At 42.6% G+C, this 27215-nt stretch overlaps 1 long non-coding RNA gene across 14 annotated transcripts in view; it reads right to left on the bottom strand.

Annotated features, from left to right (window-relative positions):
- Positions 1-27215, bottom strand: part of LOC135279265 (uncharacterized) — a 510274-nt gene that overhangs the window by 72324 nt on the left and 410735 nt on the right. For 9 of the 14 annotated variants that reach the window (XR_010346537.1, XR_010346534.1, XR_010346544.1 and 6 more), the window contains 2 exons: positions 10707-10755; positions 10473-10631 (listed from right to left, as the gene is read on the bottom strand). This is a non-coding gene — a long non-coding RNA (uncharacterized LOC135279265). Of the gene's footprint in view, positions 1-10472; positions 10756-26678; positions 27184-27215 lie in introns of those variants that run through there. The other 5 variants (XR_010346543.1, XR_010346545.1, XR_010346540.1 and 2 more) reach the window with 5 other exon arrangements.

Raw genomic sequence — 27215 nt, 5'->3', positions numbered from 1 at the left:
AAGTTTTAAGCATGGTCCCACCCTCAACACTTCTCACCCATCACTGCCTCAGTATAAACCTTGCTCATTACTGACAGCAACCTTAAAGAATGTTTATTTTTCAAAAAATAACAATAAAAAAAGCCATTGACCAGCTGGCAAAGAAAAATGCTGCAATCTGTCAAAGGGGGGGAAAAATTTGAAAAAAAAGAAGGGAGATATTAAGGCTGCAGAGAACAGATTTGCCAAAATTAAGGGGCCAGATGTAAAGAAAGCATGCTGGAAAAAAACCTACATTACCAGAGTGTCCCCAAACACTCTGGGAGGGAGGGAGAACAGTCAGAAATGAGTACACTCAGTGCAGCCTCTCAAAGAGGCCTCTCCCCTTCAATGCAAGTTGCTCAAATTACAGCAGCGTACCAAAATATTCAACATCCAAATGACAAAAAGCAGAAAGAGCTGAGAAGACATTTGTGAGACCATTCCCTTAGTCTCACAGCCTGGCCCATGTGTTAACACTTCCAAAAGCGCCCAGTACCAGGTTAAGGGCACTCCTGTTCCATGGGAACCAAAGCCCAGCACTTCTAGAGGCCCCATGCTCAGTTAAGAAAAGTGTTCATCAGCTTGTGCCCTGGGAAAATAAACCAAAACCCAACCAACCAGCCTTAGCCCTGACTTCTCAAAATGCACTGCCCAGCTTCAGCAGAACCAGGGTTCTTGTGGAGCCCTGGCACAGAAAGCTCAGAGGTGCCCGACTTCAGGAGACAGACCAGGGCTCTGGATGCGGAAAGATGAAGAAACTTCCTTACAAAATGGAGTCTCTTCTTGTCTTCAAGATTTTGTGCCATCAAGGTAGGGGAACTTATTTTGTGCACTGCCAATTCCTTCCATGCATGCAGGGATGGCCCCAGGCAGATGTGACCACTGCGGGGGCATCAGTCCTTCTGCTGGAAGGAAACCTAAGGGGATACTGTTACTTCTAATAAAGCCATTTTTTGGTACCTCCTGACTGCATGACCCAGAGTTTGGTGCACTCTGTGTGTGTCAAGCAGCATCTCAGACCCTCACACAGAATGCAAAACACTACTGGCATTGATTAACATATTTTCATATTCTTCACTCACAAAATCCCACACTCTTGTATGCAAGAACAGAACAGCAGCACTGAAATAAGATTCTGGCATAGAATAACAGCAAACATTGTGATATTATGAGCACCTGAAGAACAAGTCAGAGTTTGGCCTCAGTTTACCATCAGCTCAGAGCTGGCTGTTGGTTGGAGCACCCATGCCCCTCTGGAGCCAGGGAAAGGAATGGGTGACTGGGAGCAGAGGACACTGCAAGGCTGGGACTGTTGTGACACCAGATGCAGTGGCTGCATCACTGCAGCTGCTGGCTCCAGGGCCAGGGGCAGGTTCCCTGTTGTTCATCTGCAGTTTTATGTCTCTCCATTTCCTCACACGAGGCACTGCGAGTGCACCACACCCACACAGCCAGAGCCATTCCTCTTGCTGCTATTTCATCCCAGAAGACTCAAGAAGGGACCCAGAGCAGACAGGGATAACCCCTGAATCCCTGGAACTGCTGATGCCACAGCAGGGCTGTGATGAGCACAGCCCTGCTCCTTCAGGAGTGCCAGGGCAGTCACAGATGTGCTTGTATCTGCTCTCTCACTGTTTGAGCAATGACAGTTCTCCCAAGAGAACCAGGAGATGGAGTTCATGGCATGGCTCTTCTCTACCTGCTTTCTGAATGACATTGAAGCACTGATTGCTGTTAACTGTTTATGACTTTAGCATTGAAATTTGACAATTGAGAAGCTCTTTTTGAAAAGAAACATTAATTTAAAACCACACTTTTAGTGAGACCAAAGACACAAGGAAGTTGCCTCTGCCAACACAGTTTAGTAGAACTTGCGGGGTTTTTTCCAGATATATTTATTTTTGATATATCAATCTATCTTTATGATCCAGAATTAGAGCATCTTTGGAGTTACTCTTATCTATGAAAAAGCAGCAAAGCAACTTAAAAAGTGATACTCTTCAATGCTTACTTAATATTCTACTTTTCTTTCTAATTGATTGAGCTTTAATACTTCTTCCTATGGATTTTCATCCTCCACATTCCTAATATTTGAGGCATATTCTACAATCCTGTGAGAGGTTGCTGATTTTAGCCAAAAAGGATAACATCTGTTACAAACTGAGTGGTGGAGAAGGTGTCAGCTTTCCTGCAGGTGAAACAAAGGCAGTGTCATCAGCTGATCACAGAAAAAGAGAAGGATTTGAAAGTGACAGAGATCTACACAACCACAGGCCTGAGAGGAAACTCTCTGGCAAAACTGCTTTGAGTTTAGTGGAATATGGAGCATCATGTTGTATGGTCATTCAGACCATGATCTCAGAAGGCTGAGTGAGGAATTTTATGCAGAGTGCCATTGAAAGTCAATGCACAGTATGTAAAATTAAACAAGAGTAATCCTTTGCAGAACTGGGGCCATGTTTAGTTAACCTTTTGCAGAAAAAAAAGAGAAATCTTAAGGTTATTTTCTAAGATTCTATTAAGTCCCGCTGTATTTTAATAGAAATGAGGATTTTGTTTCATTTTTGCTGCTCAATATTTACACAGTTGAAAGGAAAACAAAATATTAATCCAGTCTAATCTTTTTAGGATCAAAATCCCAAACAACACGTGTGAGAAATGCTGAGGAAGAGATAAGCAAGAGGGAAGGTCTCTTATACACAGCCTTGCATGGAGTCAAATCCATTTTAAGAGTCTAATGAGAGCTTTAGAGATTAAAAAAAAGGCAAAAATATATTTTTTGCATGTAGAACAATTTAAAGAACAAGTTGCCTTCAAATTTCTGTCACTGATGACAAGTCAAGGATAGCATTAGGGAATCATGATCACAGAGATGCCAGAAAAATTAGTCAGAATGTATCATGCTGCCAGATCGATCTGCTTCCCCAAACCAGGAACGTGGTCTGGACAGCAGAGAAAGGGAAAAGCACAAACCACATTTTTAGGACAAGGAACCAGCAAAAAAGATAGTTGTTTTTATTTTAAAAAGTAAAAAAAAATAAAAAGGAAAGAAAGAAAATGCTAGTACAGAAATAAATGCCAAAGTTTAAAAAAAAGAAGTGAGAAATGTGCATTTCACCTCAACTGGCTGTACTGGAGCCTTGGAGTCAAGACCTCCAACTACAGCACCTCTACTTTGGCCACAAAATACAAATCGGATTCCCATCTTCTGAGGACATAATTGTTGCTTTTCCCTGAGAAAATAGTCCTTTCAGGATGCAGAGTCCATTTTCTCTTCATCATTGAACGAACATTTGAAAACAAAGAAGTTGGCCAACAAGCTGTCGAACCCTAAAGCTACAACTATTTTATTTTGCAACTTTTATTCAACTACAAACAATAATGAAAACTACAAAAGAAGTGGAACAACAAAGACAGCAGCATTCCAACCATCTATGGAAATCCTTGACAGACCGACATGAGCTGAAAGAGCCCAATGAGGTCTCTAGGGAGAAAACTAATTATATGTAGGTAAAGGGAGACTTTAGTAGGAAAAAACCCCATCCTTTTCCATTTTCACCATACATTGTGTTATTTCAGTTCAGTAAAGATGCTCGGGATGAAAAGATATCTAGGAAGAATATTGTGCATTAATATTTTTCAAAATACAGAGAAAGAAACGTTACCAGGAAATCATGAAAAGCAGTATTAATCAGAAGGAATATGTAAAAATTGATCAGTGAAAGGAAATATTAGTTACTTCAGACAATAGAATGGAAATGTCCTGAACCCCCACGTTCACACAAAGGAACTGCAAATGATCAAGACAGCAAGGGAATCCTGTCCAGGAGAGCCACAGCTGAAGCAGTTCTGTGTCTCAGCCTGTCCCTGTACCACCAGCGATTTCACTTCTTCAAACCAAGGCTTTTGGGACAGTAGATGAGGCCAAATTCATCCCCACCCTTGCCTTTTCTAAGGCAAAGCAGCTAAAGCAGGTTCAGCCCAAATCTCCCTTGTCATGTGGGAAATGATGCACAATTTTAAGTCAGGCATCCCAACAGAGTGGCAGGAAAAGGGATAGCTGCCTTTGTCCCTGCTACCACGCTCCTTGTCATACACTCTTCCTGAGAAAGGAGCTTTCAGCAGCTTTCTGACAATGGGTTCTGAAAAGAAATGTGTGATCTAAAGCAAACCAAACGGGGTGCTGTTCTTGGCAGAAAGGGATCAAATCCCACGTCAGTCAGAGCACAGCAAACTCTCTTCCACTCTGTCAGCTACAATTTGCCCATTTCCTTCCAGCCAACTGTCCTCAAAAAGTAAACATCACTACACAAAAAGCAATTCAAGCTACATCACCAAGTCAGATTCAGCTTATTCCCTAGTTACCTCTCCCAGATTCACTGGAGTAGATCACTACATGAAGGATGAGAGGGTAGAATAGAGGACACACAAACACCACATAGAAGAAATTGCATCCACACAGCCTATTGCAATCAACAAAATTATATATGGCAAGTTTTTAACTCAAGAAATTAGTTCCCTTTATCTTCTGACACAATGAGTTAGACACTGTCTCTAAATTTCCTTCTAACATAATTAGCTTTGCAAATTACATTTCTCAAGTTATCCGAACATGGCTAATTATATGAATTTCAGAAATACACACACAGAATGGCCTGGTAGATTATATGGCATTGGGTTTCTACAAAACTGCCTCTTGACTGGAAGATACAAGAGGAAAAGTCATGAGAGCTACTAAAAACTCAGCAAGAGGGAACAAGGAACTGACAAAGACATAAAGATGTGTTTAAACCTTCTCTTGGACAAGAGTGGACACACCTGATTCATGACACGTTCCTTGGACAATTAGGTGGAATTTACACTTTAATTTCTTGTTACCTCTACGACAGCACAGTTTGTGTGTACAGACACACTTCTGATTGCAAGGTTTGATGCTTTCCCCCTGTTTATTTAAGTGCTTCCTTGCAGGGAGCAAGGCAGGAGCCGTGCAGACCCTGACCCTTCTGTGTCACAGAGCATCCCTACAGAGCCCAGCTAACCCCAGTACGAATTGTCCAGGGCAGAGAAGTGCATGCAGTCCTAGCTTGCAGTCCTGGGAACAGAGGTCTCGCATGTTCACAAGCACAGCCCAAGCAGAAGCATTCTCAGCTTTAGGAGAAAGTGCAAGGGGATGCTCATTTATTTGTGTAGTGCTCATCCCAGCATCCCATATTGCTTTTGTTTTCTCATTTTTACCTGCAACACCACAGCTCTAACCAATGCCACAGAAATGTGTAAATCATGGCTAGCCTATGGTAAATTTTCATGGTAAGGAACCCACATCAGAGACCACCAAACTGCTTCTGTGCATCAGCTGAAGCTGGAGGGTCCAGTTCCTATAACACCCAAACACTCACAGAACTGCAAAGCTTGGACGTTGCTTTATTGGCAAACAAAAGGTGCTCCATCCACTGGATATAGTCTTCTCAGAAGTCATGGGGGGTGTCCAAAGAGAGCTACTTTAGCTTATTAAATAAACATTAAAAATACTTTCTAGGAAAAACCCTGAAAAATTCTGATAGTTTATGATGGGAGAAATATTTATTTATCATGAGTCAGAACATATAGAATTAACACACACATGTGCTTCAAATAACACACATGATTAAAATGGTCTTTCTTAGGAGCACAATCATCCAAGTTTTTTATCTATCACTTTATATGCAAACTGACTTATGGTCAGTAAGGATATATTGTCTGAGAGATAAACATATTGCATAGAACATGGCCCACTTCAATCCCTCCAAAAAATGAGCATTTGCAGTCCATTTCAGGTGGCCATGTTAATGCTTGCGTGTGTGTGTGTATATATATATATGTAAAACACAGTGCCAGTGTCCAATGTTTAATCACATTCCTGTAATTCACAGCCCTATTTCATGCATTGCTGTTACAATTCTACAACTAGAAATACAGCTTTATGCAGCATAAATACATATATGGTTATTATCTGGATAAACATTATATACTGAGATGATGACCTGCTTTTTGTGGACTCTCCACTATGCTCAGGAGCATCGTCCTGTGCCAGTACTTTGTCCATTCTCAGTAGATAAATGGACATGAATCAGAGGAGACAACAGCCTCCTTCCACCTGTCCATTCAACTGGAAAAGTTCAGAAAGTCTGCAGTCAATCCCTATATTCAGATTATCAACAACATCAACAAGGTGCTGAAGATTTGGAGTGACCAACTTCTCTCTTTTACTTTCTCATTCTCAAATCCCTGCTCAAATGACTCACTATTTTTGCCATGATTCCCATTTGGCAATGGGTACTGAACAGGAGTGCTCTGTTATTTTTTGAAATTTGGACTTGTTATAGCATGGTAATGTCTCATAGGTATTTGAAAAAATGTTCTTTTCCCAGACACCAAATACACTCAGCTGTCTGTGAGCAAAGATAGTAAGGCATCTGAGTAGATCAGCTATTTTACTTTTCCCTGCTACATTAAGGAAAAAAAAAAAACAACCAGTCAACTACAACATATTAAACACTAAAGCAGACTGCAAGGAGTAAGTTCAAAAGTGAAATGTTCCCAAAATCCAGTAGGTATCTGTAACAGCAGGTTTCACTTAAAGTGGCTATCACTTTACTAGTTTTAACAAACTTCAAAGTAAGTGTCCTAATGCTACTCATTTTGTGTGTCTGTTTTACATCAGTCACAATTCTGTATCATGGTTTCACTTCTGCCTGATGCTTATAATGAATTTCTGTAACTGGAAAGCACATTTAGTGTATGGATTAAATTAAGAATGGTTTCACAAAGCAGCATGATAGCAGACATTTATGTTATTAACTCACTTTTTTACATATCTGCTGATATGTTGTTGGGGCATGTTAAAATATGGTATGGTAATCCATACCACATCCATCAGCAAGATAAATATACTTAACTGAAATAAAATCAGAGAATCAGAAATCAGTTTCATGAGGCTCCATTTCATGTCACTGAAATATGGGAACATTTTTCAAGTAGACCTATTAATTTTTAATTCATTATACCACTTTAATTCAAAGCAAAATGGCTAATTTTAATAAACCAAAGTGTCAGTGCTGATGGTGAAATCTTATACAGATGGAAAGCTATTCTCCTAGGAATGCAGCCTGGGAGTGATACCTTGAATACCAAAAAGGTATTCCCCAACATGGAATTTTTATGCTATTTGCCAGCACATGGAGTGTGCTGGAGAATTTCACAGCCCTTGGTCTTCCCCACTCTGAGCTATGGCAGCACCTGCAGGGCAGTTTAGGGGAGTTAAAGCCTCAATGGACCCAGGAGCACTGGGCACCACAGTTTCTACATTCCCTTAGAAGTCAATCCCAAAAGAAATGTTGTGGCTCTACTTTCTGTAAGTAAAGCAGTAAATGAAGGAGGAGCTCCTGATTCTCAGTTACAACTTTTTATGCCTCAGCCTTCTTCCAAAACCAACGCTGTTGTGTGCCTACTGCTTTGGGATAGAAAAGGCCAGCACAACAAGTGCAAACTGGAGGTCAGTAGGCTCATTAGAGATGAGCCAGTTGGCACATCTGGCCCACAAGATACTTGGAGCTCAGACACAGCCCTGAAGAAGTGATAACACAGTAAGCAAGGGGAAAAGATGTTTCATAGACTCTGTTAAAGGGGCAAATATCATCCTATTTTTTCAGTCATGTTCCTTCAGTGTCCCTCAGTGCATGCACATCCAGTGGCAGGGGAGAGCTGTGGAAGTACATTTCACTGCATTTCTTGTGCCTTCAATTCAGTCTGGATGGGATATTCATATAGCTTTCATTAAAAAATTTCTCATTTCATCCCAAAAATGAGATGTCCCATGTCATGGACATTGGTCACTCTAAGAAGTTGTTCATAAAACTTTTAACCTGGAGAATTCTTTTTTTCCCAATCATCTCCCAAAATGTAGACTCATTAAGAGATGGTGTAATTAAGTCTATTTTTAAACCTTTCATTTCTCTAGAAATACTTGACTGCCTGGGCCAGTTACCCTGTTTCTGAGTCCTCTAGGACATGCACACAGTGTACACACAGCTGCTGGTCACCAAAGATCAGCAGTACTCATTCATTGAAGGGAAGGCAAAAATCTTCTTACAGATCCCAGGAGCAAATGGCCATATCAGATGCATTTTTAAGGCAAAATTAAACTGTTCCTTAAGGCTGTAACAAAAACCAGCCATTGGAGCTTATTTTAGGAGCATTTCATTGATCCAACAGTTTGAAAAAGAAAGGCTGAACTCCATTAGCAGGAAGAATTTCATCAGGCACACATGTATTTATGCTGCAGGACTGGAACTTGTATTCCCCTCTCCTCTTCTCCCTCACTACACAGGTGTTGTCCCTGGAAGCAGAGAGAACTCTTGGAAAGGCTGAGTCCTCTGTCCAGACACACACACACATTTGCCTGCCTTTTATCATAGCAGTCGAGTCTCTAAAGAGTTGTGTGGACTTATTTTCATTTAGGACTTACTTCTTACTTCTGCCAGTGCAGAACTCACTGAGGCAGCAGAACTTGACCCCAGGCCAGTCTTTGTCCCTCCTTCATGCCCAAGTGGTGGTGGTGGTGGGGGTGAAAATAGAAAACACACTTCATCTTTGCAGGACAGGTGGAACAAGGGGCTTTTTCCTTTGCTTTCAGAAGCTAACAAAATCTTCCAGGCAGCTATTGCTGCTGCTTGCCTCCATGCAGCCTCAGCTGAGGCTGCTGCTCGAGCACCAGCTGATGGCCCAACACCAGGAACTCAGCCATGGTGTGAAAATGCAGAATGCCCAATAGCAGGAATTGTCCATGTTCTCCTGTGCCCTCCTCCAGGTACATGCAAAACTGTTTTATTTAAAACTGTCGGACATCAGCAGTTTTGCATATCCAGACGTCATAGCTCCACCATCCAGGAGGAATTATGATTTATTGTAATTTTGAGATTATACAACACTTTAGTCATTTTAGAGTACAAACAACTACTTTAATAAGCTTACAGATAAGTTATTAGTGTGGTGGAGAACTCCTTTGAAACAGTAATTTAATTAGTCCCTCCCTTGGAGGATCTACAACATCTAGCACACATAAAAGGAGCCATCTCACGTACTAACTTGTCCAACAGTTATAAAGACGTAGGGAGACATGAAAAGAAGATGCTGAAATATGTATAACCACAGAGTTCAACAATAATAGGAGTCAAAATGATAAGATATCAAGGATCTTCGCAGTCTTTAAATACTGCTAGAGGCCACATAAAAAAACCCACCAAGATTATTTTCAACTGTCTGTATCAGTACTTGTCTCTATTTAATCAGGGTGTTTCTTGGAGCCAGAATCCTCTGTCTCAGATGCACACAGCTCCACACACCCTGATCCTGACCTGCAGCTATCAGCACACACAAAGAGCAAAAGTAGTACTAGATGAGGATTTTAGCTACCCCTGCAAGGTACGGAGGGCTGGACAATAACAGCCAAGCTACCCAAACATTACAGAGAAAAGAAAGGAAAGTGATCCCAAGGGAGGTATTGCAAATATTTTCAAGGCATTTTTATATTTCAAGTTTATGGTGATGAAATGGAGAGTTTATTCAATTCATTTGGGTTCTGGGCCTTGATTGTCCCAGAGGCAAGAGCTCCATTTAGCAGTACCTTGCAAGTTTAGGTACTTGTAAAATTATTTCAAATAAATTCTTGACAAATGTTTTGTCAACATTTCTGAATGCAATATTCAAAATGAACCCTCTGTAGAAACAATATATAAACAAAGAAACCTGCTAAGAGGAGGAAACATCTTAACACTCAAAAAATAATTAAATGAAGCCATAAATCTTGGATCTTTTTCAAACAACCAAACATGTTGCAAATATTTTATGCTCCAGATAAATTTTACTAGAATTTTTATGAATTTACAGTTTTCAAAAGCCTGCAAAAATGAAAGACTGGTGAAAGCTGAGTATTTGATACACATTTAAGTTCCTCTTCTTTTTTTTTAAAACTCAAGTAGGATAGTTCACTGACTGTGTAATAGTTCCTCCCAAGGTAATTTGCTATGATGCTAAAAATGTTCCCATAATATTAGAGCCAAGATTTTATTTTATGATAAAACTAAAAAGCGTATAAATTATGGGTTGCAAAATAACCAAGGATAACACTAATTTATGTAAATGTGTACTGTACAATACAAAGAAATATTCATTTTTGAGCAGCATATAATACGATTAAAAAATCCTGCTGATTAAACAAATAGCCTTTTTAATGCATTTGGGGTTAGATGGAGAATGTTTCCAACGTGAAACAGAATTTTGCTAAATTCAAAATACAAATAAAAGAAAATTAAAGAATTAATTAGAAACAACAAGCTGCAGCTCTGATCACAGCCAAGAATACAAACCAGGTAAGCCAAAAGAGAATTTTACATGAAGTATTATCTATCACCCACCTCATCTGCCTGTGTGATCACAACCTCTGGCATGCTGCTGCTGTTGTCACCTTTTCATCCTCATGCCAACCTTCTTCTGCTCCTCCATGATGCAGGAGATGCAAAGATCCACATTCTAGCATGTCAGCAGCACTCTGCTCATCCTCTGGAAGGTCAGAGCTGGCTGAAGGATCAGAGCCTGCTCCAGGGCTGGCAGGGCCCTTTGCTGGCACCGTGCACACCATGAGAAGTTACCTGAGCCTCCTCAGAGGTCTGGGCTCACCATGACAAACTTTGCTCCCTGCTGAACAAAGGAAAGGCAAGACATGAAGACCCTTTCAATAGGACACTGCCTTTAGCTTTGCCATGAACTGTATTTGATACATAAGGGATCCTAAGCATGTGTGATATGGAGAGACTGTAACATTTTAAAGCCTGTACAGTATCTTTCTCAGGGAAGGATTCTGCAAAACAGAAATTATTACAGCAACATTCTTCTGTTTCACAGAGAAATCCCTCGTGCACACAAAAAGACACCTGCACACATTCTGCATCAAATAAACAAGCAAGTCCCAGCAAGAGGAAGAGGTTTTTTTGAATGCTACCACAACACTCAGACTACACTCCCTAGTCAGAGCACTGTGAGGTTTTCTTCCAAACACCAAACACCTGGTGCAGGCTACTGCTCCCAGCAGCCCTCTGAGCTCTGGAACCCATCAGAGAGCTGAGCCCAGCTCTCCAGGAGGGATGCCAGAGTGGTATTGGCACTACAGTTAAACTCCTCTTATTAGCAATGTGTTTATATACAAAATACAACACATTACATATCCAAGTAATTTAAGCTTGGGGCAGTGCTGTTGAACGCCTTCCTTTCCTACATATGTGATATTCCAAGTCCCACTACATTCCAAGTTTCACCATTGTGAGGATTCTCACCTAGAGCATTCAGCACACATCTCCTCAGCCTGCAAGCATTTATTGCTGGACATGTGAGAATACACAACCCCATCCTTTTAAAAGCTATCCACAGACATATGCTATGAAACATAGCATTATAAAGACAAAATATTTAATTTACAATTATTATTCTAATTGTTTTTACTTTGGTCTTATGTTACTAAACATGACATTACTTCACCCCCCCCACCAAATCAAAAATTGGCAGAGTATCACTTTCCAAATGACACATGACATAATTTATTACAAAAGGGAAATGTTCTGTGACTAAAATGACATAATGTTGATTTCCATGCAGAGCATGGTCTCAAGGATTTACAGATAAGACAAAAATGACCACATTTAAGTCTAGAGTTTCACTTAATAAATCTGTGTAGCAGATTTACACCAGCCATTTACACCCCAATGAAGCCATGATGATCCCTGCTCACTCAGACACCAAAATTGATATCTGCATTTGGGAAAAGTCCAGGTCTTTGGAAACAACAGTATGGCCTCAAATGCACACAAAACGCATCCTGAAGGAGCACCACCACAATATAAGAAGTAACCTTCCATAACAGTAAATTCACAAGGTATATATGTTCACTCCTTCATACATGCTGCCCAGCATCAAGGTCACTGGGCAGAGAGCAGCTGTGTTGATTAAAATCTGAACACCAGATACCACTGAGTTACTACTACATATTTTCATGGTACAACTTGCAATTACATCATATCTTGACCCGCAAATGGAGCAGGAACTCAGATACTCCGTTCAGTATTTCCTGAGAATGCTGCAGATGCCCAAACACTTCCAACAGTTTCAGAAAACCAACAGACAAATTGCAGGACCAGCTCAACTTCTCAGAAACAGGTCCAGCTCAGTTCCTGCCCTTACATCTCCATGAACAATCCCATTTGCTGTCAGTTGTGTTAAATGGGCAACTTTCTTACTAGTCAAGCAGAAAAGATGGGGTGGGGAGGGGTAATCCTGCACACCCAGTGTGACACGGCACCGGAGGAGCGAGCATTAAATTAGAGTGAGAGGTTATAAGTCTGACAGAAATCTGATCTGTATTCCCTAATTATGGAGGCTCACTTCCACAAAACTGACACAAATGTTAAGCCAAATTAAATGTTGTCTAATTAACTACCATATACAAGCCTTCAGAGCAGGATGTCTTCATGTTATTTAGCGAAGTAACCGGAACACGAGGACTCGCGGATTATCAGTCGAGGAGGCAGAGCTGCCACCCCAGCTAAGTGTTACAAGGTGAAGCCATTCCATTCCCACACATCCCTGCTGCTTGTAATGTTTACAGGAAAAGGCACATCAGTAAACAGGGCTGCCCGGGAGGCGGGGGAGCTGCGGGTGTGATTCAGTGGCACCGATGTCCCCAGCGAGGTGCCAGAAGCTGTTATGAAAGGCCTGGCTGATGGGCTGAGGGCAGATAAAGAGAAAAAAACCCACCAGTGCTGGTAATTCATGAAAAACTACACACTGCCATGACAGCTACAAGTGCCAAGTGACAGCTGTCAAGGTAAATGGAGTTTGGGAAGCCTTTCTTAAAGGATCATCTACATGTACATGTTGTTTTGGGGGAAGGGAAGAATTAAGCGTGAAGATTTTCATATCTCTTTCCTCCCTCAGGACCCAGGTGAAAAACTAATTTATGATGCTCTTCATTTCAGCATAACTATTCTGGTTTTTGGCTGGAAAAGATAGAAAAGTATGTACTTCCTTCATTTCAGATCTTGTATGGTGCTAAGCCCTTCCTGTGCCATCAATACCAGGAAGAGTCTTGAGCACAGGTGAGGCTGGAGGGAAGAAGGTGCCAAGGCTGGAGGGAAGAAGGTGCCAAGGCTGGAGGGAAGAAGGTGCCAAGGCTGGAGGAGCCCTGGGTGTGGGAAGGGAGAGAAGTGAAGGCAAACCATGCTTTGACATGGTATGGGAGAGCAGCAAGAGATGCCCTTCACAAGGGCTGCATTATCTGGAAGAGAGACATCATCCAGATTAGCCTCAGTACTAATGGGCTGTACTAATCCATAGTCTAGAACTGGGAGGAGCTGAGCAAGACAAAGCAGCATCTCAGCATGGGTCAGGCTGCCTTGGCAGAACTGCTTTCCCAGCAGAGCAGGGAAGGGCTGGGCTGCCCCTCTGCGTGGGTAGCAGGGCTCAGCCAGCATGGATCCGATCGATTTGAAGGGGTTTTGTTCCTACCACAGGAGGAAACAGCTGCAGCAGCCCGAGCAAATCAGCCACCATTTCCCATACAAATCACTTCTTATCCTGTCTTAGCTTCCTGAAAACATGATTTTGTTTGTTTAGGAGCAGCCACATTAAAATGCAATAGCCAAAGCACTGGAAAATTGATTTGTGAAAATTTTAGAAGATCTACATCCAGCCATGGTTTAATGGATAACACTGACCATGCACAATACAAACACACAGAGCTCTACTGTTTACGTGCTCTCAGAGCATGGTAGGAAAGGCACTTCACAAATAAAGAAAGGAAAATTGGGCAAGGAAAGTATGAACAAAGCCTGCTATTAACATAATTCTCCCTAATTGTTTTACAACTGTTAAATTGACAGCATAAAAGGCTCTACTATTATTACCAGCTGTAGTCTAGCTCTCTCTATCCACCCTAAGCTTCCAAACACTCTAGTTACTCAAAAACAAATGGAGCTAAACATTCAAGCTGAAGTCAAACAAAAAGGAGGATCTTGGAAGTTTAACACCCACTCACACCCAAGAACAAATAAAACCTTGCAAGGACCTATCTTTTCCTGCTACCTCCAGTAACAAATCCATCTAAGCTGATTAAATTTTGCATTGAGCATCTTCTTGAACTGCTATTCACACCATTCCCAGGGCCTCACCCATAACAGATTGCTGCCAGTGTTTCCATGCCACTGTTTCCAGGAGACTGTGTGTTGGGAGCTCATCCTCATTCCTGACTAACCATCCTGTAGCCTGACAAGAAGCAACAGCACCTCACTTTAAAACCAAGCACCTGGCCTTGCCCTCGGCTTCTGCCCTGCACAGATCCCCACCTGCAACTGCTCTGCCAGGGGGGCAGATCCTCACACACCTCACACAGGGGATGGTGGCCAAGTTCCACTGCTGCCACATGACTACTTCGCAGGAAAAGAAAATTATATTTTAAAAAAGACATTATATTAAAAGCATTAGTGCTGAAGGAAAAGTGGTTGAGCAAAAGTTATTAATAGAAGGGAGTCCACCAACTAATCACAGCATCACAGAATATGCTGAGCTGGAAGGGTCCCACAAGGATCATTGAGTCCAACTCTGGCCCTGCACAGGATCATCCCCAAGCATCACATCATGTGCCTGAGAGCATTGTACAAACTTCTCTTGAGCTCTCTCAGGCTGGTGCTGTGACCACTTCCCTGGGGACCCTGTTGACTGGCCTGTGGGAAAAAAACTTTTTTCTAACACCCAACCTAATTACAAGAGATGAAACCTGTCTCCCTTTGCAATCCAAATAACTAAGGAACCCTGACTGAAGGGGATGATGCAGACAGCACATGGGTGAGACTGTGGCCTGGGGAGCAGCTGAAAGGGCTTTCATTCTGCCTCCCAAAAGAGTTATTTCCCAATTGTTGGAAATACCAAGATAAAGAAGAAGTGGTGCAGGTCTGGACATTTCTATTTATGCTTTCTATTACTCAATGCACCATGCTTCCCAAAAAGAAATAAACTACAACCACATTTGCTTTTAAACAGTTATTCTAAACCCCAGTGTCTGACTGTGCACAGTGGAGTGAGACAGGAATAAGGAGAAGACACTTATTTGGGGAAGGGAAAAAACAGTGGCAAAACAGGGTAAAAATGGAAACAGGATTCCATTTTTCCAGTCAAGATGCAGTTTGCCTCCACTCTTACATGTCTGATCCTTCCATGAGCAACACAAGCACGCAAGCTTCTTACACCTGAGTATCAACATACATGACCTGACTTGTCAAACAAAAGAAACATTAAAAAAATAAAAGCTTTTTTCTCAAGGGAATCAAACACGCCCTGTTTCCCCTTTCACCACAGCCCTGTGTTGAACTTCAGAGCCTTGCCACAGGCACCTCTCCTTCCCTCCTCTCTCACACCCCTCCTCTGTCCCAGCCCAGGTGAGCTCTGCCCTCCTTTGCCTTCCCCTCCCTGCAGTGTCCCACAGCTGAGAGCCCAGCCCAGGGCACACACCCACACCTGACAGAAGTGGGTCTGAGCACCTTCCTCTGCTCTGGGCTTGCCAGCCATGCCCATCACTGAAACCCTGTTAAAGCAGGGAGAGCAAACAGACTCTCCCATTGTCCTCCTCCCCATGCTTGAGGTGCTACATCTAATTGGGTTGGATTTGCTCAGGACAATGACAAATAATGTACTACTAAAGGCACAGCCCAATACCCAAATTGCTCCGGAAGGCAGACCACAGGCAACTCTCAAAATCCTTCTGAAGCCATCAAACACCTTTCATTTATGACTGAAAACACCATTTGCAGCTCAGTGAGCAATCTCCTGACGTGTGGGGTTCCCTGGATGGTCTTCATTTTCCTTCACAAGAAATTTTCATCCAGGGAGAGTTTCTGTGCTTTCTAGTTTTCCCCAGAGTCCCCAGATATTTGGAATCCTGGTCTGGACCAATCAGATCCAGACCAATCCTCTCACATCCCCACAGTGCCTAGAGCACTCTGGAAACAGTGCTCACTACAATGTTTCTTAACAAAACAAATAGGTGTTTTTCTGCCCAGCAAACAAATGTGGTTGGTCTTCAAGTTATGGTTGGGAATGATGAGAATAATGTTCTTTTAATGAAAGTCCCTTCCCCACTTGCAGGTAATATCTTGTGAATTATATCCCAGTTTAAAATTATCCTTTATATTTGGATTAGAGCATCAGTGCAAAATTAGTAACAAGATATTGCCAATTATTCAAATTGTGGTATAAGAAACACAGAGAAGTAAAGAATGTATTCTGATCATTTAAAAAAATGTTTTTAAACAAAAAGAAACCCTTGAGAAATATACAACTGTGAGTTTCTTTACCAGTGAGCATCACAAAGGGGAGGCGAACAATTCCCGTGTAATTGACTACAGAGACACAACAACCTGTTGAAATGCTGAGAGAACTTCACCAACTTCCAGTTGGCATGGACACATGCTTGTGAAAACCTAGCAAAGGTAGAATAGCACTTACAACAAAAGTCTGATAATATCTATTGTTTTAAGGGGGGAAAAAGGATGTTTCAAAGCTTTCCTGCAGTGGCAAACTGCTAAACGATCAGCCACAAGCATTCACTCTGTAGGAGATGGAGGGGAGCTCGCTGCAGCCAGGCAGCCACCTGCAGTCCTTGTGTGCTAACTAGAGGCTGAAATGAAGCAAGCTGCAAATAAACCATGCGCCACTTTTATCTACTTGTTCGTAGCATCATTGTCTTAGATTTTAAGTTGGACAGTAGCACTACCATGGGATTTCCATATCCAGGGGATGGCACTACAGTGGAAGCCCAAGGCCAAGTTCCTCCTGCAAGAACATCCTCCCCAGCTTCAGCACTTGTGCAGGACAGCAAAATCTGTGCACTGAGAACATATTTTCCTGGTGGCCATGTAATCACCTTCCTTTTGACCCAGTCCCTCTCTTTTCCACCTTTTCCCTTTCTAGCCAATCTAAGGTTTCTCAGTGTTCTGTGTAATTTTTCCTCATCTGAATGCTGCAAACACAAGAGTCCCAAATTATCATATTTTTCCAGACAGGTTTTTTTATTTTAAAGAATCATACCCCAATGTTTAGAAATTAATATTTTCAAGGTATAGATAATATTTCTACAGTTCTCTCTGGCTTGAGCTCTGAATTTCTATAGAGAATAATCTGTGTATTTCACCCTTGCACAAGTAACACGCCTCTCCTTTTCCACCCCAAAAGAAATGTAATAGCAACCTCAACCACCCAATGAAGTTTGTAACATTTCCATTATAAACTTATTTCAACCTACAATTACCAAATTACTTAATTATCATAATTAGATATGAAGCTTTACTGTAAATTAAGATTAAACTGGGTTGTTGAAATAAATGCTAATACATTTAATTGTGATAATTATTTTGGCTTCATTGTTATTCCTCAACAGCAAGTCTTCCAAGTAAGTACGATTGAATGATGTCTTTACATTTACCCAAGCTCACCATGCAGCAAACAGCAGCAATTCAGTGTTGGAAGCAGGGGGCACTTTTCCCTGCCTACCTTGACTTCTAGTGAACAGATATTGATTTCCACAGCTCTTCATTTTTACTTTCAAGGTTTCAAATTAATCTGATAATGGTTGAAACCTATTCTCTTCCAAGGCATTACTGGTAGACACGAGGAGTTCCTCCTAGAAACGTGGACTGAAGCCAAGAGATTGGGAGGGAGCAGGTCTGCCATGCTTTGTGTGGCTGATGAGGAGTTACAGCCCTAACAAAGCAAAAGGCAGCAAGGGACTGTCACTAATGCACTTCTACCTCTGCCCTGTCTTGTCCAAATCTGCATCAGGCTGCCCGTTTCAGCACTTATCTTTGAACTGAAACACAACTCTAATTGTAGATAATAAAGGATATTGCAAGGCTCACAGGAAGAGGTAACAAACTGCCTGTCCCTCATAACCTGTAGCAACATCTTTGCTGCTGCTGCCGCACTCTGTATTAGCCAGATCTATGCTGTTATCTTGTTTAGGATATACTAAAGGTAGGTATAGTAAATTTGATTTGCAACCCGTCTCATCTCATTTACGTGATGAAGCCAGTGCAATAAAATATTTCTGACATATTACACTGGCCTATGACATGATGCCAATGGAAAATGACATGTACCACCATGCTGAATATGATAACATCATAGATATTCAGATAAATGTTTGGGTTTTTTTTAATATCTGAACAATTCTAAATTTAGCAAGAAAACGTACGAAGATAAAGCATGGATTGAAAAAAATACTTATTTTCTCAGCATCTCACTTGACTCTTCAAAATCAGTACAGGGCTCAACTATCAAAAGGCATTGAGAAGCCTTTAGAGAAAATTTTAAAGTAAGCTTACAAAATTCATCATAAAATAGAGAAACATTTCAATATTTATTTTCAATATTCTTTGGGAATTTCTTTTATGCAAGTCCTGGAATAGCACAGAGAAGATTTAGGTCCATGCTAAAAATGAACTCATCAGCCACAATCTTTATCCTGGGGCTGGGGAGCCAAGGCCCGACCTCAGAATCTGCACATGAATCAACATTAAGCCTTCATGGGCACGCAGCATTTTCCTCTAAAGGACCTGAGAACGCTTTATAAGCGCTAATGAATTAAGTGTCCAGCACTTCTGCGAGATAGGGAAGCACCATCCTTCTTGTACGGACTGTGGGCAGAAGGATGTTAAGTGATTTGCACAGGGTCGCCAAATAAATCAGTGTAAGGCACAGCAAAACTCATGTATTCTGTCTCCAAGCCACGAGCCTTGGTGTGAGGCCATTCCTCATCTCCACCTCGGTCACGAGGGCTGGGGCTTGAGTCACCAGGTGTTGGAGACAGAACCTCTCACACATACATTTCCCATCTCCCCCTAATTACTGATATTTTAGAAATATTCCCATTTTCTACTGCTTTCTTCCATGACAAAGTTTTACTAGGCTTAGAAAGGTCAAAGTAATTACATGTAAATGTGTCATACATGTTATAACACCCTACAGAAACCAGTCAGGACTCTTGAAGGCCAAGCAGATGAAGAGTCTGTAGGGAGCTGGAAGAGGGTCCATCAGAACCTTTCCAACCTGGCTGTCACCTGCAGACAATTCCCTTGGAGCCACGCAGGGTTTCAGGCTGCTGAGAGGTTTCTGAGAAACCAGCAAACCCCTGCTCTGAACAATATTTTGTTTTTCTCGCCAGCTTCAGTAATGAGATTAAAGAAAATTTTAAATTGAATACTCAGGGCAAGAAACCAACTTCCCAGTACTCTGATGTATTAAGCAACGTAATCTCCCAGAGGAAGTGGCAGAGCCCAGATTGCTCAGATGCTTAGAGCCAGACAGGGCCAAACAATCAGTCCCCTTGTCCTGAGACAGACAATTTCTCACCTGCAAATGGGCATTTTTCCAGCAGACAAGCTCAGCCTTTAACAAGACAGGATTTTTTTTGCTCCTTTTGTACACTTACAAAGATGAAAAGGCACAGCCAGTGGAAGGGAGACAGAGCAGCCAGCAAGGATCCTGTGAGCTTCCCCAGCATGCCCACCCCACCCCAGCCCTCAGCAGGAGCAGGTGGGCTCACACACGGGGACATGGGACAAATTGGTCAGTAACAGAACTGGCTAAAGAAGTACAAGAAGTCTACATAACTTCAAGTGAAAAAGATCATCTGTTAACTGCCTCTGTGACTGCATGCACTCAGCCAAGTGAAATTATTTTACACAACTTTTATTTACTATTCTTGCCACATTTAATTAAAAATGCTTTCATTCATCCAGTTTCATTAAATTATCCATTACCTCAGAAAGGCCAGTTTAGACTTACATTTCAGTTTGAAATCTCAGAAATCTACTTGTGATCTGCTAGAGCAAGCAAACCAGCAGGAAAAGTTTCAAAATCAGAAGGAACAAAACCCCAGTGCTGCTTATTCTCACTGCTGGCAAACCCAATATATTTAAAACACATGCAGAAATTCAGAACTACTCACAAAGTGGGTTTGAGCTGATGCTGGTGAATATCAAATGAATGGTTTTGCAATATGTAAAAGACATACTGGGAGACTGGTGTGATCTGCCAAAACCAGCCTTGGTAAACTGATCTCAAGAATCTCAGTGACCCAGCTGCAGCACTAAACCCCACCAGGCAGTGTGGGTCCTGTTACACCCAGCTGAAAGGCTGGGGCTTCAGATATTTGGTCTCATACAGGGTTTTAGAAACCTGAAAGAATTTCTCAGATGCTTTTTCCAACAAAAGTTTTCACTGGAAAAGAAAAGAAGGCAAAGCAATTGACATGATGCTACGTGTTTGCTTGAACTTAATAACAGCCCCTGTGCATTATTTTCCTTCACCTTTTCCTTCACAATCATCAAGTTTTGTCACACCCCTCATTCCCAAGCCACAAGGAACCCCTGCAGCAAAGCAAGGCTGCTGGAGAAGCATGGATTGCCTGCACTCCCATGGGCAAGCTCCTGCAGAGCTAAGTCTTGTTTGGGGACTGTTAGGAGAGGAAACAGCGCAAAAAGACCAGCTCTGAAACTTAGAATGACTTTCTGCCATCTTGTTCTTGGTTATAGTCCACAGATTACCTATTTGATCATTATTTTACATTAAAAAATTTAAAATCACTGTTAAATGGCAGATAAGTTCAGAAACTAAAGCTAAGAATTGTAGAGCATCCTGTGCTGTTGGTGTCCAGCCCAACTGGCAGGTCCTCCCTTGTGCTGCCAGAAAAACATCACCTTTTCTTCTGGCTAAACAATACTGACTACATAAAGCCAAATAAATGGAAGGACCAAAACCTGTGACTACAAATAACTTCAGCCAGTCTGGGAAGGGCAATCATCAGGTTTGACAACACAGGCTGTGAATGTGTCCTTCACATGCAGGCTGTCTAAAAATGGCACACTGCAGCAGCACACTTAGTGCCACTGGGGACACCTAAGTGCAGCAAATTCTCGAGGGAGGTGGTTCTTTCCTCTGCATGTTCTCATGAGACCCCACCTGAAGCACGGTGCCCAGCTTTGGGACCCACAGCAGAAGAAGGACATGGACTTGCTGGAGTGAGTCCAGATGAGGGTCGTGAGGATGATCAGAGGGCTGGAGCATGGCTGTGAGAGAGCTGTGGCTGCTCAGACTGCAGCAGAGACAGATCTGGGGAGACCTTATAGCACCTTCCAGTACCTAAAGGGCTCTGAGAAAGGTGGAGATGGACCATAGGCAAGGGCATGGAGTGATGGGACAAGAAGGAATGGCATCAAACTGATAGCGAGCAGGGTTAAATTAGATATGAGGAAAAACATACATAGAGACGTTTAGATGAGATATTAGGAAAAATTACCACGAGGGTGCTGAGGCCCTGGCACAGGGTGCCCAGAGAAGCTGTGGCTGCCCCATCCCTGGAAGTGTTCCAGGCCAGGTTGGATGGGTCTTTGAGCAACCTGATCTAGTGGAAGTTGTCCCTGCCCACGGCAGAACAAGATGGTCTTTGAGACCTCTTCCAACCCAAACCATTCTAGGATTAGTCGTGAGCTGCTCAAAGCTGAACACTTGGCTGGATGATCAGCCCAAATGGTCATATTGTCTCCTTTCCCCCTAAGGGAACCTTTAGGGCACCTAAACCACTGCCAAATCCAGCAGACAGGGCTCTGAAGTTCTTCCTCATTCTTTCTCACCTCCCTGCCAACAGGTACATCCATGGTGTGTCTGCACAAAGGCCAGGGGCGAGGAGGTGCAGCTCCTGCTGCAGCACTGTCCTGCCTCAGCCATTCCCCCATGGTGGCACCTGCACCATCCCCAGCGTGGGGCAGATCTGCCTGTCCACAGGCTGTGCCTGAGGTACAGGGTCCTGCAGCAGCAGGGTCATAAATGCAGCTCAACTGAAGGTATCTCATCATAATTCAGACTCTTCTCCTCCAGAGAGCTCAGCACACCTACCCAGCTGCTCCAGCTCCTCTTTGCCATGGAGCTCACTGCAGGGTTTGTAACTGTCCAAACCACAGGTTAACTAAACCCTACACCTCCTTCCTTTGCCCCCACCCCAAAAGCAACCAACATCAGAGTGATTCTGCACGGCTTCAGCAGGTAACGCAGAAGGAAAGTCCAGCCAAGCCCTCCTTGCAGTTTGCCAAGATTTCATCCATTTCACTGCCTTAATCCAGGCTGGTTACATGACTTCAGCTTTTTCAAAGTTCAGCAACAAATGTGTAGTGTTTCTGCCTATCAAGAATACTAAGTTCCTTTGCTGTATTGTGTCTGATGGGTCAAACCCCTACTAAATCAAGCTCATCGTAAAGCAATACTACCACACATAAATTTAAGCCTTTTAGTGCAGGCCTTTCATCAAGTCATAATGCTGTCCATGCAGCAAAATCTAGACACTTTGGAAAGCCTAATTGTAAGTTCAGGCTATGAAATGCTCATTTTCCTATTTGAACCTCTTTTTATCACCACTTCTTGTTGCCCTATGGTGTATATTGATTATATATATAATACAGCAAGAGATAATTGTGTGAAAAGAGCTGTGTGTCATTTGAGAAAAAGGGAAATAAATAAGTCTATTTGGCAAGACTGAGACACACTGGGTGAGTACATGTCACTCTTCCTATAAAAACACACAGTGATTGCAGGCTCTGCTGTAACCTAAATTGTAACAATTACAAAAGTAATTGTTAAATTACAAAAAGACATCAAACTCTCAGACCTCCCGGGGACCCTGTGCATGTGGCCATCCTCAGCAGTGAAATGAAAGGTGGGTGTCCCCTTTGTCACTCTATCATGAAAACCAGACCAGGTGGCTAATCCTCCTCGGGGAACTTGAACCTTGGCAAAGCATCTACCAGAGGCCGAACAGATGCTTGGGCACTCATTAACCAATTCATCTCATCGTCACGCACACAAGCGGGAGTGTAACACTGAGAGCCTCAGAACTCTGCTTCCACCCCCACGGCTGAGACCCAAAACCTGCCCCCTGCTCATTTAATATGGCCCAGGTCAGCAGCAGGAGTTTAACTCCTCCAGCCATCTGGGAACACGTCGGGCAGCAGCACAACACAGCAGGAACCCAATTTCAGGGCTTTTGGAGCAGTTGGATGAAAGTTTTTGGATTATTTCGGGGACTAGCTGCTGTATTTATAACAAAACAGTGGCAAAGCCCTCGGATCCCAGCCTGCAAGCACTGTTAGATGAGCACTGCTAGGGTCACTGCTGCAAGCAGGACACCTGGCAGCTCCCACCCTACAGCCCTGGCAGGCTCATGGCTTTTAGCAGGAAACCCAGCAGCAGTCTCATGTCTGGGTCCTAAAGACTGCAGAAAGCTTGAGGATGACTTGAAACACCACATCACAGTGGTAGGGTGGCTCTAATACTTCTAGCAACTACCTGAGGATGGGATTATTAAAAAGAAAAGCAACAACAAAAAAAACCACTCAACACAAAAGCAACAAGAAACCCTCCCACCCCCCCCCAAAAAAAAAAAAAAACAAAAACCAAAGCCAACAACAAAAGACACACAAGCCTTAGGAGATAATCAGAGATCTAAAATACTGCAGGGGTGTGTTTATAAATTATAATTTCAATAATATAAATACAACAGGGGATATGAGCAACAAGTCACAAAAAGCAAAGCAGATTTTTTTTTTCTGAGACTTGTTTTAGAAGTTTAAGCCATTAAATAAGAGAAAACATATAAAAGGGACAGAGAAAAGAAGTTAACCCTGCCTCAAAATACAGTAATAAAAAAAACCAGAAAAATGCTACTTACAATAACTGAAAGAAGAGTATCAGCAGAAGCAGCAATGTAAGGAGCAGGACTCCTGTACACAGCTGCACTTCACTTTCAGCTCATTTGCTTTCTCCTAGCATAGCATCAAAGAGCTGCTCCATTACCTTGGTAAAACCAACAAGCCACTGGAGAGTCATTCAGTCAGGGCTGCAGGAAAACTTGCAGCAGTGCCCCGATATTTTTGCAGGTAAATCTGATTTTTTACACCAAGTTCACTTGTTTAAACAACAGAAACTTCCATCAGTACAATGCTGGATGTTTGGTCAGTTAGGTGTTTTCAAAAAACGTGGCTATGAGCAATATCACACTTACCACTACCAACACCACTGCAGCTGCTTTAAGGAAGGTATTAGCCTGAGTTCATATTAAAAAACATGTTTTGAACACTTATTTCCTGAAAAAAATGTCTTAATTGGTGAAGTGTAATGTAATGTGCTAAAACTAAACACTGCCTTAGGCATCAGGGGCTGTCAGAACCACCAAGACTGGACTGGAAGAAGGTCCCAAGGAAAACTTTTGTTTTGTCTCTGCCTGCCTCCTATCTTCCTGCCTTCCAGAGAGCTGAGAGCAGAGTCGTACCCACCAGGCAGCAGCCAAGGCTATGGAGAGCCTTAGAAGTAACTTTAATGGCCTTTGGCAGAACAAACCTTCTCCAGAGTCTGCATTTTTAGTCTATTTCTAAGGTAGAAGTTGGTGATGGAGTAGCTTGTAACATGCCTCTGAACAGGCAATGCTAGTAGATTTTGGAGCCAAATAGGGAATTTTATCCTCAAAGGATGAGAAACCAGCAAAAGTCTGAGACTGCCTTTGTGTGCTTTACAGCACTGGGCACAGGGGGCGCAGAGACTGGAAGAAGAGATTCCAAAGAACAAAAATAAAGCAGAAGGGAGAAATGCCTTTCCAGCTGCCAATCTCCAGGCAACTAAAGCCCAGAGCCCCCTCCTCCCATCCTCAGGGAGAGACAGACCAACTGCTGCAGGACTTACAGGAACTGATCCTGCCAATGACAGACACGACCCAAGCCTCAAAAACCTTAGGAAAGAACAGCTCTGTAGGCACACACTTAAAATAAATAAATATCTCATCCCGGGCCAGAATAGAGACTTCTTAGACCCCAGATCACTGACAAGACAGCCAGCAGTGGTGCTACTGTCATGTCAGTGCAGCTGTTGGCTCATCCACAGGAGAGGCTCAGCACAGCTTTCAGATGCCAGGACAGAAAGCTCAGTCCAGGTGCAGCTCGTCCTGCTGCGAGCCAGGGCTGCTGGCAAGACCCCGGCTCTATTCCCAGGCCTTCTAATTGCATCAAAGGGAAGGAGAGTGGGAAAATGCCACAATTTTGTTTCTGAAAGTAAGAGCCGATGAGGATTATTTACACACAGCAGTAACTCACAATTGCATCAAACCCTTGGGTACCTGAATTCTGTGCATCACACAAATTACAGAGCATGAAGGGCTTCTAATTGCAGGTCTCTGGTAGCTGGGAAAAAGCTCAGGGAGCTGGATCAAAGTAGGTGGGATGGAAGCACCCAGGAAAGCTCAGAGATACCCCACAACATTTCAGTATACTCAAGAAATGTTCCTTTCTACACTCTGAGCCCCAAATTCATAAACTTGTTACAGAAAAGCTGATTTTCTCAGAATTTTTGATTTGTTCAGGAAACAAGCAAAACTAAATTTCCCGATTCTCTACAGAGTGACCTGCAGCAGAAAAAAGTGCTTGCAAAGCAGAGCAGCAGCTGGGGCATTGCTGCTGGTGCTGGAAGTGGCACTGTGCAGTCCCTGCCTGCTTCTCCCAAGAAACAGGCTGTCCTGGGCTGGAGCCATCCAGACAGCCCGTCCCTGCTGCATGTTCAGCTCCAACACGAGCTCTAGCCTGCAACCAGGTGCCAAGTGGAACAAAAGCACCTTCAAAAACGAGTAGTCCATCCCTCTGCCTGATTGTCCTATTTCTGAGAAACAAATCAGTGCTTTTGAGAAGGCCAAAGCATGCTGTGCCCAAGTACAGCTTTTTATTTTCTCTATTCAGAAGACACACAAGTGCCTTCAAGCTTTCCTCCTTCCCCTGTCCTTCCAGGGGAAAAACACCCAGCAAAACAGAAGAGAAATGAAATCAAATGTGCTTTATTACTTATTAGTTGGTAACATAACACTTGTGACAAGCTGAACAGTTGTAGCAGGCGGCTGTGGAAGTCACTACGCTGTTTAGAACAAAAACAGGAATGAGAGACAGCTCTGAAAGGGAGATTTTTAAGCACAGCTCAGCCATCCTACCGTGCCCAAACCAAGTACTGTTATTCAGTTAATTTAGTGAATGAATCCCTCAGGGTCTCCAGCCATCTACCACTACAGCTCATTAGAGCCCAATATCCGACTTTTCATGTTGTATCACTGAAAGCACTTATGCTTAAAACGTAATTAAACTTAAAACAAACACGGGCTGGTTTCCCCCCTCGGCTGCCCTGGGACGTGCCCCAGCCCTGCCCACACGGCCAAAGGCACCCACCTCTGCCGTGTTATTTGGGAAAACACCCCCTGCTTCCCACCCCACAGGCTGACATTTGCCCGAGCGTTCATCCTGTGAGCAATTAGAAATCTAAATACTGGGTGTAATGCCTGGCTATTGGGATTTAGACTCTTACAAACGAGTAATGCAGTAAGACTTGCTGTCCAACGAGGTGTCTTATTGAAATATCCCAGGCTGGTTTGCTTGTCACAGCTGTCGTTTCAGCCATTTGCACTTACACTGTATTGCTTTCATTACAAAAATAGAAATTTGTGTCCTAAGTGCTGTTACATTACTAATGCTAAATATTTAATTCCCCGGGGTTCTAATTATGGTTGAGCACTGGCAACACTGATTCTACTTTTTAATAACAACTGTAAAAGCAGTTTGAGCATTTTTCAATTAATTAAATACATAGTGTACGAGTAACCTCTTGTCATTTTGCCCTCCAGGACCTGAGCTAATTTGCGTGGAATAAAATGTTTTGAAAATTAACTGATATACTGGTCTGATCATTGTTGTTCTATTAAATTATAGTCTGCCAAATGAGTGGTGTATAATAGTTACATACTGTACTGTTCCCTTATTTATGATGGCATGGTGGTTTTTTGAAAAAAACTTCTCCAGCACATTTCCAGAGAGCACACTGGAGAGGCCTAATTAGCAGGCAGGAGATGGTCCATGCACCACGGGCATCAGTAGACTTACAGTGCAGGGAGACTTCAGCAATGAAAAACAAAGCCTCTCTCCATTCTCCAGACCTCATTTTCACCTTCTTTCATAGCTGAAATTAAAAGTGTTAATTAAATGACTTTC

Source organism: Passer domesticus, chromosome 12 (genome assembly GCF_036417665.1).
Source record: "Passer domesticus isolate bPasDom1 chromosome 12, bPasDom1.hap1, whole genome shotgun sequence".
In the NCBI taxonomy this organism is placed as follows: Eukaryota; Metazoa; Chordata; class Aves; order Passeriformes; family Passeridae; genus Passer; species Passer domesticus.
This window is presented reverse-complemented; position numbering and strand designations above follow the sequence as displayed.